Source organism: Equus caballus, chromosome 16 (genome assembly GCF_041296265.1).
Source record: "Equus caballus isolate H_3958 breed thoroughbred chromosome 16, TB-T2T, whole genome shotgun sequence".
In the NCBI taxonomy this organism is placed as follows: Eukaryota; Metazoa; Chordata; class Mammalia; order Perissodactyla; family Equidae; genus Equus; species Equus caballus.
Genome location: NC_091699.1, coordinates 64959913 through 64983121, shown reverse-complemented (window position 1 = coordinate 64983121; position 23209 = coordinate 64959913). Strand labels below are relative to the sequence as shown.

The 23209-nt window shown below is 39.5% G+C and overlaps 1 long non-coding RNA gene across 1 annotated transcript; it reads right to left on the bottom strand.

Annotated features, from left to right (window-relative positions):
• Positions 1 to 224: 224 nt before the first annotated feature.
• LOC138918074 (uncharacterized) lies at positions 225 to 1841 on the bottom strand. Its single transcript, XR_011427014.1, has 2 exons — positions 1507 to 1841; positions 225 to 284 (listed from the first exon to the last, which is right to left on the bottom strand). It is a non-coding gene; the product is annotated as an uncharacterized lncRNA (long non-coding RNA).
• Between the last annotated feature and the right edge of the window lie 21368 nt (positions 1842 to 23209).

Below are 23209 nucleotides of genomic sequence, written 5' to 3'. Positions count from 1 at the left end.
CACGGACAATAAGACTGAACACACACACAGGTGCACACAACTGATTGTGATTCACCAACTTTTTCTCAAAAATGAAAATGTACAAATAGCTTCACTGTAAATGCAATTTTTGGAGGGAAACATACATTATTCTAATCAGTGAAAGACCCAGACCCACCCTGTCTTCAATTTTGTAGCCATAATTAACCTCACAGAAAAGATAAGGAAGGACAAGAGACCAATAGTTCTGCACATAGAATTGTATTATTGAGAGGAAATTTCTGTAGAGGAAATTTCTTTGTTGCCTGTTAAAAAAAAGACAGTTGAAACACAGAGTTACTGACAAATTTCCTTGCAATTGCATATATATATATATGTTTTAAAACTTCTTTCTCACGAAGGTCGTTGTCATAAACCTGAGTATATGGGCCTAAGCCTAGGACCTCCTCACACAAATAACTTCTGTGCAGAGATAATTTTTAATTAAATTGCATTTAAGTGCCCATTAAAGTTTACCATCAAAACCCTGAGCATCTCAAGCGATACCTATAAATTCTGAGGCTATTTAAAACAAGAAATTTAGGTCAGGTGCTTGGAAAATATTTCAAATTCTCTCTCACACTCACACTCACACACGTTATATTTTGAGTGCACAGAATGATCTGAAATGTACCAGCAATCACCACCAAAATAGCCCTCTCTCCTGCTATGTGAGAGGAATTTAGACTATTTTTTTTTTTCTTTGAGTCAGTGTTTGGGTCCAGAAAGGCTTTTCTTTTTAGTCTCAAGAAGCACAATAATCAATTCCTTTAAGAGAGAAAAATGTGTTTTTCCCAAATATGTTGCACAGAAAAGATAAGGCGACTTCTCCCTAGGGAGATGGGAAGAACAAACAGTGTTGTCAACACAGGAAGGCTGCTGCAGAGGTGGACACATCCCCCCTGCCACCTTGATTAGAGAAAGCCAGGAAGTGAGGGCTGTTTACTTGGGAACTACCATGAGAACCATGCCGCAGCCCCAGCCCAAGGAGGGATGGGGAGAAACAGCCAAATCTGGGAAAGCCTGTGATTCCGACATGGCGTTCTTCTCCCATCCTCCACAGCATGAGCTGTTGCTGACCCTGAGACTGCAAAGCCAAGGAATAAGCCATCAGGCCTGCCTTCCCCAAGACAGAACTGGGAAGTGGACCGGAGGAACCTGACAAGGATTTAGGACAGGAAGAAAAACTATAAAACTCTTAATTCAAATTGTCTCTAGGGAAAAAGGAGTTTGAGTGGATAATCTGTGTGACAGACTGGTGCTGTGTCAATTTAGCTAAGCAGGAAGTATGTTTATCAGGATTTTTTTCCTCTGCATAATTCCAAGTTAGCATGGGCTACAAGAAACATATATGGCAGGATTTGGAAGTTAAGAATAACCATATTCTTCTAAAGGTCTTTTGAAGGCTCTGAAGGTCAGTACCTGCACAAGCACAGGGCACCAGCCACTGCTGCAGCTCACGCAAGTGATTGCTGCTCTTGGACTCACCTCGTGGACACAGCCAGAAGCCAGGCGCACAGCTCCTTCAGCTCCCAGGAAGACCGCCTCCCTCAGGTTCCCAGCTCCCAAGTCAGGTGCATGCTTAGCAATATGATGAAGCATGCTAATTTCTCCTGCAGGTCACTTGCATCAGTGATGTTGGAGGCTTCAAAACAGACGCTGATGGGGCTTCCAGTTTGTCCTTGCAGGTTCCAGCCCACAGTCTTGGATTTGTCTGCTGTTTTTCTCTCCCATTTCACGTCTTTCCTTCTTGACTGCCTGCTCTGCTGACTTCAAACTCCAATGCCAGAGTTAGAAATGACAGCCATACATAACTCCTGTGACTAAAAAAGGTCAAATCTCCATAAACAATAGTTTGTTCTATATCATTCCTAGTGGTTCTGTTTCTCTGGTCGAATCTTGCCTGATACTATCTAAATTCCAGAAAAGAATCTGCCTATCTTCTTGGTGCTGGAGTTGACCTAGTTATTCACAAGATGATTTGATATAGCCAAGATGAAGCTCTTGAGATTTCTAATAAAATTGTCATGAAAATATAATTGTAGAATTGAAGAATGGGACAGGAGCAGATGGCAATAAACACCCATTCTAAAGCAATGAGAATGACAGTTGGAAACCTGGAGGATTCTGAATTTGATAATGTTTCAAGGAATGTATGTTCATTTTATATGTATAGACACATATATTTATATACACATATACGACGATGTATGTATACATATAGAAAGTTAGACAAACAACATGTTACCTAGCAGACATCTTTATGGGACTCCTTTCTGTAAACAAGTATGAATTGATAGGCTGCCAAAAAAATACTGAAATACGAATCTTTAATCTAGTCTGGTTCAGAGAAAATAACATTGCTCTCTGTAGCTTTGAGAAATAAAAATGATTGTTTATAGCTTTTTATATATTATGTCTTTATACTCCATTTTATTTCCAAAAGCATTCGAGGTAACTTGTAAAATATGTACACTAAAATAAAATAAGTGGATGATGTAAGTGGAGCAATGGAAAAATATAGCTGGAAATATAAAACAAAGCAGGTATAAAGAAAACTCATAAAAATGTACAAATTCAAAAGAATGCATACAATCAATTCCTGTGCAGTTGAGTCAAATATGCATCAGCGGTGTGACGTGGGGACCTGAAAAACTAATGCAGTATTAGATTAAATTAATCAATATTTAGTATCCTGTATGTGGAAACTGATAATTTAATTTTATTCTACACTAATCAGGTCTTTCTCATAATATTTATTCAATTTATGGTTCCAGGTTCTAAAAGATTTAGACAATCAAGAACATATTTAGTCAAGACTAGCAAAATAGTGAAAAGACTTGAAATAATGCCTTGGGAAGAATGACTGAATGATCTGAGATGGTTTAAGCTAAAAGAAGGAAGATTACATGAGACCGAATAACTGTTTTCAATATAAAGGACTCCGAAGAAAATAGAGCAAATTTGAAATGTGTTACCTGGGGATAAATATAAAGTCAAAGAGCTAAAGGTAGAGGAAATAAATGTAAGCTGAAGGTAATATTCACATCCACACGGACATAAACATGAAATCAAATACTCTGAGTGGTTTTCAGCAGAGGTCTTCAAGCAGGTAAGACTCCTCCTTGCTGGAATGTCACAGAGAAGAGGCAAACACTGGGTGTGTGACTGGAAAAAGATGATGTCAATTGTTGTTTCCTGTCTCGATCCATATTATAAACACCATCCCAGGACTGGTAACACATGCTTTTTCCAAAAATCACAAGCCAAGTCCTTGTAGTTTAAGAAACAGAACATAGCCCTAAAATGTGAATACTGGTGTGCTTTGTTCATTTCCCTGGGGAACTGGCAAGAGACAAATAGCCATACCTGAGACACACCGACATCACATTACATTAGTCAGTGACACCTCCCTAGTCCTCCTTGGTTGCTTCTCAGACATTTCATAATCTTTCCAATGGATGCTCTCCCTCCCTTGATTATAAGCCAGAGGTTACATGAATCAGTTCCAGCCCATAGGCAGATATGTTTAACCCTACATAGAATTTAAAGTTTTAAAAATTAGTTTTCAACATTTAAAAATAAAGAAAATTCACAAAAAATTCCAGATTGATAACTACTGTTAAAAAATAGAAAGATCTGGGACTAATGAGCCCACTTTCCTGCATGGCATTATCATCACTGAAGGTGAATTTTGCCTTCCCTCTTTAGACAAAACCTGGGTCTCCAGTTTGCCACCACTCCTTATTGTCTCATTCATTTATGTTAGTGATCTGGCTTTGGCTGAATTTGGAATCTCTGCCATATATTTTGAGCACGTTGAGTGGTAGACCTTTTTTTTTTTTTTTGACTGGGAAATTTTTAGTGAATGTTTGTTTATACGCTCAAGAGTGTCTTAGCTGGGTTTCCTAGAGAATAGAGCCTGAGGCAAGGATTAAGTGCTGATGCTTTTATTTGGGAGATGCAAACCTAAGGTGAACCTAGGGCAACAAGAGTACAGAAAGAGGAAAGTGAGACAGGAAACATGACGAAGCAATTGCTGGGAGATGTGTGATGTCCTGGGCACAGTACTCCACTTAGCAAGTGCAAATACTCAGCTGGGTGGGAAGTCTCAGAACAGTTTGTATCAGAAACTGTGTTACCATGGACAGGAGGAAGAGAGGGATTGGCTTTCTCCCATCTGCTGGTTCCCATTGGTCCAAGTTTGTCCCATGGGAAGTTAACCTCTCAGTGCTTCAGACTTCTGGCCCTTTGATGGCCGCTATGATGCCAGCTTCATGACCTAAAGTGCATTTTTTTTTTTTTTACCTTATTCTAAAAACGGGAAGAGGCAGAAATTCCAGGTATGTGACTGGTAGGACTAGCTATACCGTAGCAGCCAAGGGTAGTGCAAGCAGGTGCTTGGCCCCAGGTGGTGGAATTGCCAGGGACTGGTCTGAATGGAACCAGTCAGCCACTGAGGAAAAACAAGGCAATGAGAGTCCAAGGTAGGGGTCAACTACCTGCAGCCCGCAGGCCCAATCTGGCCCGCCACCTGTTTTTCTACAGCCTATGAGCTAAAAATGCTTTTTTACGTTTTTAAATGGTTGAAAAAAATTGAAGGAAGAATAATATTTCATGACATGTGGATTATATGAAATTCAAATATCATTATCCATAAATAAAGTTTTATTGGAACACAGCCAAGTTCATTCATCCACGTATTGTCTATGCCTGCTCTCATGCAACAGAGTTGAGTAATTGCAACAGAGACTGCATAGTGTGCAAAGCAGAAAATATTTACTATCAGGCTCTTTACAGAAAAGGTTTGTCAATCTCTGGTCTAAGGAAGCCCATTCAGTGTATCTGAATCAGGAGGCAGAATGAAACATTCTCAGCAAAATGCAACTGGGCTATAATTGCTCAAAAATTATGTTAAAAGCCACTGCGATTTACACAAACCTACTTATGCCCTCATAATCGTGAATGGAATTGCACTCTTATGTGCAATCCGAAGAGCCTTCCATAGTTAATGTTCCATGATCTGTTTACGGAATCACCTACAAAAAGACAAAATAACTTTAATGGTTTTAACCCCAATAGCAATATAGTAACGCTATTCCCAGAAGAAAATCATCTCAGAGCATTATCCTTATATACAACAAGGCAAGAAAGAGAGACAATGTTATTTGTTTATTAAGTTTCTAATTCAAGTCACATGTTTTGAATTGAAAAATCCTACTTGGAAAAAAAAGAACGTGCACACCCAGGGAAACCAGAGGCCTGAGCACGTCCTTCTGTGGGCACTAGCAGGCACACTGTTTCCTGTGGTTATCACTGAGATGAGCTAAAGGTCCAGAGTGTGCCAGCTCTGTGCCAGCTGAAACGATATACGGCCACGCTAATAATAGGCCCAATTTTGCTGACAGCTAGAACAAAGAAGCAGTCACTTTGACTGGCTATATTAAGAACTCTGTACAAAGAAAGATTTTGAGCATTTAGAGTATATCTTTTATTTGGGGATTAACTAAGTTCTGTTTGTTTGTTCACTCAAAAAACATCCACTAAGAGCCTGTTATGTACTAGGTGTAGGTGAGATGCTGAGGGTACTTACAGAAATAGGACACATTTCCTGCCTTGGTGCTCGGGATAGCATCAACCAACACTCCAGCCCCGATTGTCTGGATGCTGTAAACTATGCATTCCCTCCCAGAATAGCCCTCTCTGGAGAGCTGGGCTCCCAGTGGAACAGCATCTAACTATTCTTGGCTCCACTTCCCAAGGCAAGCCTGACCTTTCATGGCAGCTGGAGAGCATGAGCTTCTGGAGTTGTGCAAGCCTCTCCCAGTGTACGTGTCCCCGAGCCAAGCATGGGCAGGGCCTGCTTTTTTCAAGAGAGGGTTCCGCCCAGGCTCCCAGAGCCCCAGATGCCTCCTCTGCACTATACAGCGATGGAGGCAGCCAGTCTGCCTCTGCGCAGCTGACTTACTTCGGGAGAACTAAGCGTTTTCTTGATGGGTCTAAAAGTGGATTTTCCTTGGGAGTCTTAGAGGACCTTGGGATATGAAGCTGGAGCTTGATTTATTTCTGTGATTTACGAGCAGGTTCTTCCTGTCTGATAGGGTTGACTAGGCATGGGGAGTCTAGGTCTCTCTGAAACACTTACTTGATGACAGTCTGTATATATGATGAAATATTCTCAGTAGTGATTCCTAAAGAAAAGTATTTTTTAAAGTCGTTCTATAGGAGACAACATGGTGTAGTAGAACACACATAAATGCTTTTTGATTACTTTCCACTATTTTGGACGATTAAACGTGAATCTTTAATTTACGCAGCTCTGCTCCAAAGGTGCAGGAAAGCTGTACTTCTGGGTAAACTAGAATAAGAATTGTGTCCTTTGAATATGTTTCAAAATACAGAAGATTTTATCCTATTATTTAAGAATTTTTAAAACATACAGTCATGACATTCTAGAAAAGACAAAACTATGGGGATGAAAAAAGGATCAGTGGTTGCCAGGGGTTAGGAAGGAGAAAGGGAGGAAGAAGCAGAGCACAGAGGATTTTTAAGGTCGTGAAAAAAAATCTGTGTGATATATAATGGTGGATAGATGTCATTATACACTTGTCCAAGCCCACAGACTGCACAACAGCAAGAGCAAATCCTTGTGCAAACTATGGATTTTCGGTGACAATGATGTGTCAATGTAGGTTCATCAATTATAACAAATGTACCACTCTGGTGAGGGATGTGGGGGAGGCTGTGTATGTGTGGGGGCAGGGCTATAGGGGAAATCTCTGTACCTTCCTTTCTATTTGCAGTGAAATTAAAACTCCTCTGAAAAAAAAGTCTTTGAAAAGAATGATGGTAAGGGAGAACACTTGATGATATTGAATTGAAGAGACACAAAAAGATGTTCCCACACAGAAGCAAAAAAAAAAATCTTTCTGCAAAACAAAGTCTTTCCTTCAATTGTGCATTGGTATCTTACGTGTAATTTGATATGTTTTGGCCACGCTGGGCTTTAGTGTCCTTATTTCTAAAATGACAAGGCAGGATGAGCCTATTTGTCTATGAATTTCTAAAAAGCTAGAAAATTTCCTGGTATATAGCAGGCACATAACTATTAAATTTAATTTATTGCTAATTTAATGTATTGACGTTATCCAGCTTTAATGTTCTATGATTTGTCATTTATTTGTGTCCAGAATAATTAGGCTGCTAGATTGTTCTTTCGTTGGCCACTGTGCATGCCAATGGGACTCAACTCTATTCTTTTCTGTTTCTCTGACTGACTTGCCCCTCTGTGGTTTACTGCAGTCCCAGCTCCCCAGCCCTCTGACCCATCCCAAAGGCAATACTTCAGACAAGACCAAAGAGAGCATTTTGAGGAAAACATCACCTGGTGTTTTACAAGGAATCTACACACATTCCACACTCTGCTGAGTGGAGCTTCTATCACACAAACTAGTGGAAACAAGGAGGATCCTGAGGAGAATGGGGAAAATATCTCCTGGGCCTAGGAGTGTTAGGGGTGAGGCCTTTGTGGAAACCTTTAGGGAGAATGGGTAAATGAAAACCTAAAAATATTTATAACAGATTCATATTTTATATCAAGGGATAGACTCTAAACTGTAAGACAAAAGTCATATGCAATCAAAATAACGTTAAAAAATACTCCCAAATTCCCATAGCTTCCAGTATGGTATAAATCCAACCCTTTTTCCCAGCACTGGAAGAAATCAAGGCATACTGTCTTTAGTTGAGTGCCAGAAGAGATAATTGCCTTGCATTTAAGGGCCATGTTATATATAAATATATATATTATTTTTAAAACCAGAATCATAATTAGTATAACAAGATGTCCACACTATGGAAAGTGTGCTCACCCTGGGTCTTACCCTTATTCAGTGAAACGGGAAGTGAAAAATAAGCTGTTTTCTTCATTTTCCTTTTTTTTTGCTGATCTCTAATAGTTGGATTTTTGTGCAAAATGATTAAATTATGATACTCCACTGCACCTATAGGAAACCCAACATCCAGCTTCATCAGGGTCAGAACAGGGAATCACCTGAAAGGGAATGTGTCCAGGGGGACGTTGAGAGCAGGCAGAGCCTTCACAGTGTAACAGGTTCCAAAAGTAGGAGAAAGGAGGTGTTCAGGCAGGAGATAATCAGTGATGAGTGCCGGGCTCATGCCTTGAGGGAGTAGATTACCACTTTAGAGGGTCCTGGCACTGGGTACTCGAAGCTGTGATATTGGGCATGAGGTAGAGCAGGAGGGTCCTAACTCTAGAGGACATTGGGTACAAAAGACGGGCAGGCCCATGTGTGTTCATAGAGCATCTTTAAGTGAATTAGAACAAGGCACTCCTTTGACAGACAGCCCTGCACCACGGGGCACGGCTTGGCACCAGCCTGTGGACTGGATTCCTGCCACCACTGACCCTCGCAGCCCAGCACCTTTGTATAGTGCTCAAATCGCACAGGGCCACGTGCTGATTCTGAGGGTGACTGCTACACCAAAAGGGGAGCGATGGTCAAGGTGTGAGCTTTTTTTGGTAAGGAAGATTGTCCTCGGGCTAGCATCTCTGCCAATCTTCCTCCTTTTGCTCGAGGAAGATTGTCCCTGAGCTAAAAGCTGTGTCAGTCTTCTTCTACTTTATATGTTAGATGCTGCCACAGCATGGCTTCATGAGTGGTGTGTAAGTCTGTGCTCGGGACCCGAACCTGTGAACCTCAGGCCACTACACCACCTGGCCAGCCCCTTCAGGTCTGTTTCCTCCTGCTCTGTGAAGCTGAGTCGGTCTCAAGGGTAGGTAGTCTCAGTAGGTGGGGGCTGCAGAACTCTAAGGCAGGCAGCCAAGTCTCTCATTATGTGTGCTGGGCTGGAGAACAATCCTTTAATCCCACGAACAATCCTTGCAACAAGAAACACTGATTCTCCTTTTATTTAATTAGAGGATTGTTTTCTCATGAGCATTCTGCCTGATTTATGAATACGTATTGTTCAAAATGTAATTGCATATTCAGCACCGCTCAATGGAAGAGGGACTATTTGGGCTTGTACTGCTTGCTTTACATTTTTAAAACCCTTTGATTAAGTGTATATGATTCATTTCATTACGATGCATAAAATCAAGGCATTCCAATGGAGGCACCTATGGTTTTACATTGCTTTTGATAGTTATTAAGGCTCATGGAGAAGACTGTGCCAAACCAGCCAGAGCACGGTCTCACTGACTCAAAAGCCTTGAAATTTGGAGCGATGACCAGGCTGAGGCTGAGTCTGCAAGGTCCCTACAACCTTCAGACATTTACCCACTGAAAAGCAGATCCATTTTGAATGAATGGAATCCTGAGTCACACTTTCAAGCATTTAGAACCATATGACAGCAATCAGGTACTTTTTTTTAGATATCTTGATGTTCTCCAGATACTCAGATACATTTTAGGGAAAGCTTTGCAGGTTTGGGGAAAATAGTACAGACACTACCATGGGGCTAGGTCATTTCATTGGCCTTCACTGTGGCATTGGGAAGTGGAACTATGAAATGCAAGCACGGGTGAGTTCAAATGAAAGCTGTAGAGTCACAGTTTGATGTTCAATATTACCCATTCATCTTATCTCAACTCTATGATTTCTGCTATTGTCCATCATTAACTCCCTCCTCCCCTCATCCTTCAGCCAAAAGGAACTCCTCACTCACTCTTCCCTACACATACCCAGGCTCTCCCACACCCTCGCCTTTGCGGGTGTTGTTTTTCTCTGCCTCATCTCAGTTCCCAAGGCAGCTAGAATGACGAAATACCCAGTAGGCCAAGACTTATTTACAATTGCAGCACTGCATTTAATAGACATGAAGTAAGAGTGCTGGCCACACCCTAGTAAGATCACCACCTTCTCTCCTCAGAGCCACACCTTCAAATACGCATTTACTCTTTCTCCCAGCCAGTCATCCACAGATATTTACGTAGCACCTGTTATGTACTAGACATTGCTCTAAGCACTGGAGACACATCTGTAAACAAAACTAAAACCCCTTCATTTACGAAGTGTCCTAAATAAATCTCTTAGTGTATAACTCTGAGAATTGTATCTGGTTTCCCATTAGAACACTAAAAACATAGTAAAATTACACAATTAACCTGAAATTATTCAGTTAATAGCCAGAAACTATTTGTAGCTGGCATTCTGTTTGTAACATCTTTCTTAAGAAAACAGGGTGTTTGTAGAACATTCTCCTAAGTTCTAGTTGAATCATTAACATTCCTTCCCAGTGTCTGTAGTATAATTGGATACATCATTCTTAATTTAAAAAAAATTTTATTTAAAAAACTGAGTTTTGAAATATTTTTGACCATTTGATTTTAAAATCAAGTTTCCTTGCTAGTTTTTGAATAAAACATACATAGATAAAAGCAGACTAAACTTAATTGTGCAGTTCAATGAATCACACATGATTTTCTCAAAGCAAACACCCATTTACCACCACACAGATCTAGAAAGAGAATATTACCCACACCTCCAGAAATACCGCTTATATCTTTTAACGGTCAAAACACTCACCCTTCTCCCCAAAGTTAACCATAATCCTAACTTCTAATACTCTTGTTAAATTTTACTTAGTTTTGAACTTCATGTAAACGGAATTTAAAAATCTGTATTCTTTCCTGTCTGGCATCTTTCTTTCACTCAACATGATGTTTCTGAGATTCGCCCATATTGTGGTATGTGGCTGTATAGTATGCCATTGTATACCACCATTGATTTATCTATTCTACTCTTAATGAAATTTTCTGCTGCACCTTAATACAAAGCATATACAACTCCTCCTTCAAACTCACTACATGAAGACCAGGTGTCCTCATTTTACTCATCTTCCGGTCCCCAGATTACTTCAATCAAAGAGCAAGCCTCTTGACTCTGATTTTTCAATTATGCGTCAGTGCTTAGGCTGAATTCATGAAAGTGAGGTGTGTGTGCATCTGTATTTTAACTATCCTACATAAGGTAGCTTACCAATCATTTTCCCTAAACACAGTAACCTCTCTTCATCACCTTATCCCACACTTCTCAGAAGTCTCTTCCCATGCCAAAGTAGTTCAGATTGATCTGAATATGTCCCCACCTGAAAAGGAGTCCTATTGTGGTTTCCAAATGTCATGTATTCTCCTCTGTCCTCTCTTTTAGAGACCTCCTGCTCTTGTTGAGTGGCTTATCACTAATCTTGCATGTGTGCTGTCTTTTCATGATGCTACCATCTACAGATCAGCTTTTGTTAGATGGCTTTTTGCCTCGTCAGCACTCAGCAGAAGGCAAAAATTGTCTGTCTCAACAGGCCTGTGATCAAACACTGGATGGTCATTAACCAGCTATGCCTACCAAGGCCACAGGAGATTTGTGATATCTGTTCACAAAGAAGTTAGTTATTACCTCATAGTGTCCTCTTTATGAAGCATCCTGAGAAGAAGTCCTCATCTGAGCTTTGTTATTACAAAATCAGCTATACTTCTCCTGAGCAATTAGTTGTTATTATCTTAAGAAGCTGAAAAATGTTAAAATATGGTTTTCAGAACACTCAAAACTAGGTTTGTGACCAATGCAGATGACTTCTGAGGGTGGTTTTTTTTGGTTTTTGGTGAGGAAGATTAGCCCTGAGCTAACATGCATTGCTAATCTTCCTCTTTTTTTGCTTGAGGAAGATTAACCCTGAGCTAACTTCCTCTGTTTTGTATGTGAGTCACCACCACAGCATTGCTTGACAAGTGGTGTAGGTCTGTGCCCAAGATCTGAACCCATGAACCCAGGCCCCTGAAGCAGAGCCCACAGAACTTTAATGATTTCGCCATGGGGCTGGCCCCTCTGTGGGTGTATTTTTCATCTCATCCCTGCCTACATTTAACCCTAATTTTCTTTTCTTTCTCTTCTTTTGCCCTATTTTTAACTTCCAGAATCGTGTGATGTAGCTACGTGAAATAATGTCTGAAACAAAGCAGAGTATGCAGTTACTAAAAGGTGAGTTCCCTCAATAGCTTGGTTTGGTTACTGAATGTTCTTATGACTCAGATGCACCACCATTTTGATCAGAATGCACAGATGAGGAATGGAGAAGCCATATTCTATTTGTCAAATATATCATGGTCTTTTGAATTTAATTATTTCCTAAATTTATCATAATCTTTCAAGTTTTAAAATTCCACCTTTTCTCCTTTTAGGAATTACTTTAGTAACCTAGGAGAAAAATTACTGGAAAACATTTTTCCTAGAAACATTTTAATGCTTCTGCCTATCATTCCATATTATTGTCTGATACAGAAAGATCTTTAAGATATTCTATTTTAAAAGGTAGGAAAAATAGGACTCTATATTTTTATTGCCTTGAATAAACATAAATCATCTCTAGAGAGAGATACAAGTAACTAATATCAATGGTTAACTCTTTGCGGGTTGGTAACTGGGTGAATGGAGAGGAGACAAGGGAGAAAGATTTGGCTGAATTCCTTTTTACATTTCTTGGGTTTGACACAGGTTAACATGTCACAAATTTAAAAACTTAAACAACAAAAAAAATCATACTAAAAAGTCCTCAAAATGAAAGTAACTCTACTCCAATAAAACCAAAACAATGATTATAAAGCAGTATTTCATTCTATATAGTAACAATAATGAGTCAAGAAGTAAACTAAGCGCACTTATGTCAACATGACAAAAGTCTAGAAATAAAGTAAATAAAATATATATCTTATTTTACCATGATCGTCACAACGAAGGGAGCAAACTTGCTGTCAGCCATGATACGGTATGCGGGACTGGACTAGTCCGCCCACCATAAAAACTTGAAAACTTGAAAACAATACGTGAAACATCTTTGAAACTCTGGACAACTGGAAAAAGCAGGTCATGATCCTTGAGATAAGGAAACCAATGAAGGAAACCCTAGAATTGCTCCAGCTTTCTGCCTAGAAGCACATTCCAGACCACAGAGTAGGGAGGGAAGCCCAAGAATATCATGGTTTTAGACTGAGATAAGGAAACAGAGATTAGAGCTCAGGGAGGCTGAGGCAACTGGAATTTGTGGAGCAGAATTCAGGAAAGGAGGAAGCTATGCAGAGAAATAGCTCCAGAGATTTACGTTAGGGTCTCAAATCTGTTGCTGAATTCTAAACCACATGTACATGGAATGAAAATCCATGCGGCTGGGCAAAAAAAGTTTGGAGATCTATGAACTGACCAATTTCCAGAGACCTCACAGAGCTGGGAGAGGTTTGAGGTCTGGTGAGCCAGTGGTGCGAGTCCTGGCTGAATTCCGGGGCATTCAGTAGAGACCCAGGAGGGTGGAGGTTTAGTAACAGGATTAAACTGAACTTCCAGTAAAGGCTCCTTTAGACCAGCTCTATCAAACGTCAAGTAGAAACTGCTGCAATTATGGAAATGTTTTGCCTTTGTTTTGGACAATGCAGTAGCCACAAGCCACACGTGGTTTTGAGTACTCAAAGGTGGCTGGTGTGACTGAAGAAATTAATTTTTAATAGTATTTAATATTAACTAACAAATTTAAATAGCTACATGTGGCTAACAGCTGCATGTTAGCCACAGCTGTAGACCCACCATAGCAACATTAGAAAGCTTAAGAACAGGGGCTGGCCCCGTGGCCGAGTGGTTAAGTTCGCGCGCTCCGCTGCAGGCGTCCCAGTGTTTCGTTGGTTCGAATCCTGGGCGCGGACATGGCACTGCTCGTCAGACCACGCTGAGGCGGCGTCCCACATACCACAACTAGAAGAACCCACAACGAGAAATATACAACTATGTACTGGGGGGCTTTGGGGAGAAAAAGGAAAAAATAAAATCTTTAAAAAAAAAAAAAAAAAAAGAAAGCTTAAGAACAAGTTTCAAAAGGACCAAGCAGATTCTAAAGTAACTTAACTGCCTTTGAGAATATAGTCAACACTCCTTAAAAAAGTCAATAAAGTCTTAAACCATAGCTTACCTATGTGACAAATAGCAGACTGTGGAAGTGACAGTGTTTGACCCCTGAGGCTAGATCAAAAAAAACATTGGAGCTTCCACCATAGTCTCTTGAACTTCTCTCTCTAAGAGAAGCCAACTGCCATGTTGGGGAAACTCTCAAGCAGCCCTGTGAAAAGGCCAAGATAGAAAGTAACTGAGGCCTCCCACCAAAAGTCAGCACTAACTTGCCAGCCACATGGGTGAGCTATGTTGGAAACAGATCTTCCAACCACATCAGATAACTGCAGCACCAGCGACACCAGTCACAACCTGATGACAAACCCTAAGCCAGAGCCAGCCAAGCTTCTCCTGAATTCCTGAACTACAGAAACCATTAGAGGTATAGATAATATAGTATTGCTGTTGTAAGCCATTATGTTTTGAGGTAATTTTTTAAAACACAATATTAGATGACTAACGCTATTAGGAATTATTTTATGACAATTACTTTGACAACCTAAATTTAAAACTATAAATTCCTCCAAAGACACAAATAATCACAACTGACACAAGAAGAAATATAATGTGTGAATAGCTTGATATCTATAAAGAAATTAAATTTGTAATTAAAGTGTTCCCACAAAGAAATTCCAGGCTCCGATGACTTACTTCACTGGTGAATTCTATCAAAATTCTAAAAGAATAGAAAATATTATACCAATTCCACACAAACTCAGAAAATAGAGGAGGAAAAAAACACTTCCTAGCTCATTTTGCAAGGCCAACATAACTCAGATACCATATCCAGGAAAGACATTAAAAGAAAAGAAAACCACAGAATAATATCCCTCATGAACATAAATCCAAATATCCTTACGAAAATATTAACAAATTACATCAATGTATAAGTAGAATAATAATGCATCGTGACCAACTGAATTTTTCTCAGAAATGCAAAGTTGGATTAACATTCAAAAATCAATTAGCACAAAACGTTCTGGAATTAAGCATTGGTAATGGTTGCACTAGCTAATGAATATACCAAAAACCACTGAATTATGTACTTGAAAATGATGAACTTTAATGGTATGTGAATTATATCTCAATGAAGCTGTTACAAAAATTTCAATTAGTGTGAATCACCAAATTAACAAAAAAGGAAAGAACACTCATGTGATTATCTTAAAAGATGAATAAGAAGTATTTAACAAAATTCATCTCCCATTCATGATACAAAACTCACAGAAAACTACAATTAGAAGCTCAACCTGATAAGGAAAATCTAAGAAAAGAAATTACAGATAGCATCATATATGAAGGTGAAATGCTGAATGCTTTCTCCCTGAGATCAAGAACAAGGCAAGGATATCCACTGTCACCATTTCTATTCATCATTGTATCATTGTACTAGAGATCATAGATAAGGCAAGAAAAATAAATGAAAGGAAGAAGTAAAACTGTCTTTATTTACAGACAACATGACAGTCTGTATAAAAAGCTCTAAAAAAGTCTACAAGAAAAAAAGCTACTTCAACTAATAAGTGAGTTTAGCAATTTTGCAAAATAAAGAGTCAATTCACAAAGTCTATTGTATTTATATATATTAGCAATGAACAACCGGAAATTGAAATTGAAAAATAAAACAATTCTATTTACAATGGCAAAAAGTCCACTTTCAGCTAAGTCAAATAACAGGGACCTGATTTACCCTTCTGCCTGAAACAATGAAAAACAAAAGGACAAAATATATGAAACAAAAGTTTTCAAGATATTAGACATCAGATAAAGAAAGACAATGATTCCTGAAAGATGGAAAACAAATGAAGTGAGCCCTACAATTGCTTCATCTTGCTGCCACAAGCGCTTTTCCAGGCTGTGGTGAAGGGAGGGGAGCCCAGGCAAAAAGCCCGGTGGACTCCCTCAGTTGAGATGGAGCTAAAAGTCTAGGAAAACCAAAGCAGACAGAATTTGCAGGACAGCATACTGGAGAGGAGATACATGCACAGAGAAAGGATATGGGATTCCTGCAGAAGATGTGCCTTGGGTATATAGCAGAATACTGCTCAGTGCATGCATATGAGGAAACTACCAGAACCCAGGAAAGAACCACAGAAAGATTTAGAGAGTTCCCAGAACTCACAGAGATCTAGGAATTGTACCAGTCCCCACCCTCCAGAGTGGAAAACCTCATGATTCCTGGGGCACTGGGTAGATGCCCAATGAGCCTTCCCACCCAACAAAACCTGAAAGCAAGACTCTAAAGGATCAAATGATTTTCAGGTAACTTAATTGCATTCCAGTACAAAGCTTAAGAATATTTGTAGGAATACAAAAATATTCAGCTCCAACAAGGTCAATTTTATAGTGGCTGAAAATCGATAAAAAATTACCAGGCATAATGTGATGGAGCACTATGCGGTTGTGAAAAACTTCAAAGATGAGGAAGATCTCTTTGAACTCATATGGAGTGATTTCCAGGATGTAGGCTTAAGTGAAAAAATGCAAAGCCCACAAAAATTCTTTATGTAAGAAACCAATATAAGGTAATACACTAGTATCTGCTCATTTGTCTAATAATGATTCTCTATTTTCTTCATTCCTGAAGAAAGAATTCACCAAAGATCAATAGAAAATAAAGAGATTGGCTACCTACAGGGGCTCGTAGGAAAGGGTTGGGAACAGGAGATAAAAGAATAGGGTAGCAGGAATGAAGGAGGAGGGATACTTGCTTGAATATAACTTTTGATATAACTCTGACTCTTAGAACCAAAGTAATGTTTCATATATCCTTCGCATATCCCAAATTAAACAAGGACTTATAAGCAGCCAGGACATGAGGTAACTCAAAATGGAATACAAACACTAGCAAATGAACCTAACTATTACAAACAATTCATGCAACCATGCTGAAGGGTATAGGAAGAAAAGAACCATCCAAAGTAACTTTGGGGAATTGTACCTTGACTGGATACCACAAGGCTAAAGACAAAAATAACTGTACGTAAAAATTGCCATCTAGTTAGTAACGATTTTTGTTTATGCTTTTAGACAGGGGTAAGGTCTAGCAATTCTGAAGCGACTTTATGTTTCTATTGAACTGGGACAAAAAAGTGAATAGATTGCAGCTAATGAGAGTCAGGGTTTCTCAGTGTTAGAAAAATATATAAATAAGGAAAAAGGGAAGCCTAAAAGAACCCCAGGGCGTTGGATTATAATTAGAGACAGCAGTGTTAACTCATGGTTGTTAATAGATGTCCATGCAGATACAAAGAGATAGATATGTGTATATGTGTGGGTTAGCATACATACGTAAAATAACCAGCTTTGTCTGCTTGGAGGGTCACAGCATTGATCCCCCAGTGACAATGAGAATACCTAACCCCTAGATACTGGTCTCTAAATACTATATTCAAATAAAGGAACCAGAGCTCCTTGGAGAAGCGAGTCAGTCCAGGGCTGGAGCATTGTAAACATAAAGTGAGTCAGGAACATCGTATGGTGCCAGAAAGTAAGAAAATGCTCAAAAAGATGGGGGGCAGTCTTAATAAAAGAACACAGGAGCCCACCTGAAGGAGCTCTTAACGGCCAAAATTGGAAAAATGTCAAGCAGCAAAATTGCATTTTAACCCATGAATAAACATCCACAAGTCCATACCGGTGTAGATAAATGATGGAATAAATAAATAAATATGGGAGAAAAGATAGTTTTTTTTCTCACAGCAGCATTCAAATTAATAAATGCAGAAGGAAAGAATCATCATTAGGGAAACACCATAGGAATAAATGATGCAGACAGGATCTTGGAAATATCAGCTGCTATTAGGTCTAGTATAATTTGCATACAATAAAATGCTCCTTTTTGTGTATACAGTTCATGACTTTTGACAAATATATACACCTATGTTGCCATCACAAAAGTCGTGATCTGAAATATTTCTATCAGATGATAAAGTTCCTGCAGGCCCCTATGCAGATACTCTCTCACACCCCTGGCCCAAGACAACCATTGATCTGCTTTCTGTCACTAGATATTAGTTTTGCTTTTCCTAGAATTTTATGTTATATTACTCTAAAAGCTTTCCGACCTAAAATGTAAAGTCAGTCAACAAACTCTAAATAAATAATACAAAGGTTTTCCTGCTTTTTCGTGTCCCATCAAAACACAACATATAATATATCTAGGTCTTCAGCTGGCCTTCCTTTGGAACTAGATTTTCCCCGTATCAGTTGGACTCCAGGGAGAAAAACAGAACCTATGTCATGTTGTTCGTTAGATGAAATTTAATACTGGAAATATTAGCTGCTACTAGCCCTAGAGCTGGAAGGACAAGAGGAAGAGAAGGAGGTGGCAAAGCTACACTGAAACTTTATCCATTGACTAGAGTTGCCTGATGAGACCTGGGACCGTGCAGGAAAAGCTATGGGGAAAGATTGTCTGGCTGCTTCTCCCTTCCCACCCTTCAATCGCTCCAGTGCCTCCTGTTGGCTGAACATAGCAGGAAGCAGGTGGCAGAGGAGCCTGGGGAAGGCAGTTTGGCAGGATCAGCCCCTGCAGTGCTGGGGAAAGCAGAGGAAGGCCAGGAAATGGATCTGGGGACAAACAGGCAGATGACGAGCCCGCTCCCAACATGAGATGCTTCTTCACCTTCAGCTGTGGGAAAGTGAAGGAAAAATGGGCTGGGTGGAAGGGTTGAGGTTGTAAATATTTTATCTTGACCTTCTTGAGCAAGGTGAATGCAGATGAATCATTTCTTTTCCAAACACCTCCCAGGGATGTTTTGTAAAATAATCAAAATATGCCAAGAACTTATCACAGAACCAGTGCCAGATGAACAGAGAGTAATTTCTGTGCTTCAACTCTTACCTTGGAGGGTCATCCCACTTTGAGTAGAAAATGAAATAAATCCCAAGTGAAAAGAGAGCAAATATTTTAACATCTGAGCACGCCTCTTTGTAAAATTACATAAAGCAGAGAGACTGAGAGAACGACAGCCAAGGCATTTCTCTTTTAGAAATGCTGAAGTATCACTAAGCAAATAATAAGGCAGAAAAAGCAAACACTCATTTTCCTGCCATTTCGGGGTGTGATCCTAATTCCTCCAGTTCAGAGTCTATATGAACTGCCTTGCTCTCTTTCCTGCATTCTCCCAATTCTTCCGTCCTTGCAGGATGCTGTCCTTTCACACATGTTGTTCTTTCTTAATAAAGTAATATCCGACGCAATCTTCCCTCTCTGCAGAGTAATTATGTTAGCCTGTTGTTATTGATTTTGTTGCTAAGGTCTGAGAATCTGCTAATGCTCCACTGTGGGAGTGGTAGGAAGTGGGGGAGGGAAAAGCATGTTCTTATAATTTTCCCATAAACCAGATGTTTTCTTTAACTCTTACATCTTTAAAATATTTTCTCTTGAGGAAAAAAAAAAAAGGATTAGAACAAGTTTAGGATGCCAATTCTTATTTTCTCAGCATACCATGAAGACACACCCAAATAACTGAGTGTGGAGAATTCATGCTTGTAGGCACTTGTGTATCTGCTACTCCTTTGATAAGCTACACATATAATTCAAGTAAAACTGGTTTCTTAAATAAACTATGTTCTGTCCATTTTCCAGCGATTCTGTTTCAATTATCGTTGCTATATTAATATGCCACCCCAACTTGGTTGGGTAAAACAGCAGCAATTTTATTATCTCACAGATTTTGTGGGCCAAGAATGTGGGTAAGACTCAGCTGGGGCTGACACTTGGGCTTAACTGAGATTGTCACTCAAAATACACTTCGCCTTTCCAGTCAGACAGTTTCAGGGTAGTTGAATTTCCATAGCAATTGGTTTCTCCCAGAATGAGTGCCCCAAGAAAACCAGGAGAATTCAGAGTGGCCTTTATGACCTAACTTCAGAAGTCCCGCAACCTCACTTCCACCATGTGTTACAGTGGTCTCAACCAGGGGCAATTTTGCCCCCCACAGAATGTTTGGCAATGTCCGAGTACATTTTTGGTTTGCACACCTCAGAGGGAGAGGCTACTGGCATCTAAGGGCTGGAGCCCAGGGATGCTGCTAAATATTCTACGGTGCACAGGATAGCCCCCCACAGCAAAGACTTTGCGGCCCCAAATGTCGATAGTGCTGAGGTGGCGAAATGCTGCTCCATTGGTGGGGGTAGCCATAGCCTGCCTGATTTATGGAGAGGAAGCATGGATCCTAATTCTTCATGAAAGGAGAGTCAAAAACTTTGTGGACATTTTACAAACTACCACAAAGTTATCAACTTACTTTTTTCTAATTCAACACCAACTCCTCTAGTAATTCAATTCATAGGAGGTAAATTTTAAAATCGAGAGAGAGAAAAAAGCTGTAATGGTTTCAAAGCCACATAAATATAAATGTAAATACCTAGATCAAGTCACACAGCTGACCAGGAAAGCCTAAGCCCAGGTATCAATTCTATAAGTTGTTGTCCCAAGCCATTATTTGCTCTTGGTTCTCATGTTTCCAGTTCTTTTCACTCATTCCACTATTGTCCAGCTTTAGATGAATGTTATTTTTAGACGTTAGTGTGGTTATATTTAAACATAATTTTCAAACTGACCTGCCTGAGATCTAGAGCACATTTGTACTCCCCAGAGTTCCAGGAGAGGAAAATAGCAACGTTGGACGATAGAGAGGCTGCTCCGTGCCCAGAAGAGGCGGCCCCCAGGCTTCAGCAAAACCAGGGAGCTGTGGAAAGTTTTCTCTCTCAGTCCTGCAGGCTGAAGAAAGCTGGAGCCTCTCGAGATTGTATCCTAGAACCAGGGTAACACGTGTAGCAGCAATTGGAGGCAGAGGATGCGGTTGAGCAAATGGAGTTTTAAAAAGCTAATAGCACCAATAGCTTTTCTTTTTAGTTGTTTTCCTTTTACTCTTTTCTAAAAATACGCACTACATTCCTTTATCTCTTCTCACAGTCCTTCCTACTGTCTTCAGATAAAGGACCTGACTCCTTATCTCATTTTCTTCAGTTGATAAAAGAGAGAAGTGATCTGGTTTCATTCCCATATTCGTCAGATATAAACGGAGCTGGTCCTGTATTGAGTGTTGAAGGACGTGTTAGTGAACAGACAGACCCAAACTCACTGACAGAACCCCGTAAATACGTAATTAGAGGGATTATAAGTGAGGAAAGAACCTATCCACGCTTAGAGAGTCTGTTTGTGGATATGTGCTATTTCAATATTATGTCCTTTTTGCTTGTTTTGCACTTCTTATACAACCCAGGAAAACTTCATTTTACCCTTCTTTATTTCCAGTGATATTTTTTTGCTGGAGATCAACCTGGCACTCGCTCATGATCTAAGATGTGGCCTTAACCGAGCCTCCTGAAGCAGATCCCATGCAGATCCCATGCCTTAAACAGTCTTAGTTGTCCATCACTTCCAACAACTTAATACTCACTTGCAGCAAAATAGCCACAGAGCTGTTTTAGTTTTCATGTCTGGATGATCTACTAACACATTTGTTAGTAATGTGAACAATGGCAGTTTGCTAATTACCTTCACTTTTCAAATGCTGCCTTATTGAATTGGGTTTTGTTTTCCCACACAGTCCCATCACTTCCATGCAGAAAACTGGATTCTCTAACTCTTTGCCCTGCTTAATAAAATGCTTTAAACTGGCTTGTTTCTAATTCAAGTTGTACAGAGATAGCCCTCCAAACTGCAGGACATTAATGCTCTGTGGATCATTATAAAAGAAGAAAAGTTTAAAATGAGAATGAAAGATACAATTAGACTGTAAAAATAATAATTGGAGTTTTCAAAAAAGACCTCTCTTCTCTTATCACCCCAGCAAGTAGAGTGAGAACCAGTAACGGCCCAGATAGAAACATCCTCTTTCTGTTATCACTCTGAAGCTCCAGATCTTTCACCCGTTATCTGGGCCCACATGGTCTAGCCCAGTGCCACTCGTTTACACTCCCTTCTCGTTTCTCACAGATCGCAGCCTTGATCTGACTCCTGAGCTCCAATCCATTCCTCACATCTTACTGCCACCCTAACTTTTATTTTTATCCTTCTGGCTTCTGATCTTGTTTTTTGCTCCTATTTTTGTCCTTACCTCAAGCTTTCAACGTGATATGTTATAATGTCATCATAACTGTAGATTTGGCTTTATCATTATCAAATTTATGATTCTCACTTCCAAACCACGTGGCCTCAGGCTGAGTCCTGTTCCTAAAACTCCTGCTCTTAACACTGCCCTCACCAAGGGTAGAGCCTTAATACGTGTTATGTTATGCAGACCCTGAAAGTGGAAATTTATCTGGAAACAGTACAATGCACTGGTTAAGATGGCAGACTCTAGAGTCACACATACCTGGATTTAAATATCAGTTCCATGAATTACCAGTTATGTGACATTTACAAGTTTAGTTACAATCCTTTGGATTTATTTTTTTCATAAAATGTTGATACTGATAGTATATACCTCCTGAGTTTCTAAGAACTAAACAAGATAAAGCTAGAAGATGGTCAGCCTATAGGCAAATAGCTATCATTATTAATGTTATTATTATTATTATAGTAGTACTGTATAAGCAATAATGAATTATAATAAAGTACTCAAATTTATCTTTTTTTTTGTAATTGCCATTATCACATACATTCTACAGGGTGCATCTTCAGTAGAGACAAGTAGATTGATTTGATATGTTCATAGAGAATGAGTGGGGTCATTTCAAACTGGGAAAATAATCTGCGCTGGTGACACAAATTGTGACCATTAAAGATTTTATCTGAAGTGGAGACAATACCATTACTTAACAGCTATCTTTCTGGTAGGGGTTTCACAAATATTTCATTGAAACTATAAATGAGGAAATCATCATTTAACAAAGTACTCTAACTCAGTTGTCTACCTTCACAACCATATACCTTTGCCTAAACCAGTGAGTCCCAAACCTCAGTTTGCATCAGGACAACCTAAAATTTCTAGTACCTGCCCTGTATAGGTGTCATGAGCCAGGAATCTGCATTTGTAACAAGTACTTCCATATCATTCTTATTATGGTGCTGCCCAGACCTCAAACTTGAAGACAATGATTCTGAATAGAAAAGATTATGAAAAAAATCTAAAAATCACATCTTTTTAATTGAGATAAAATTAGCATATAACATTATATTAGTTTCAGGTGTGCAACATACTGATTCCTTACTTGTATATATTGTGAAATGGTCACCACAATAAATCTAGTTAACAACCATCACCATGAATACTTGCAAATTTTT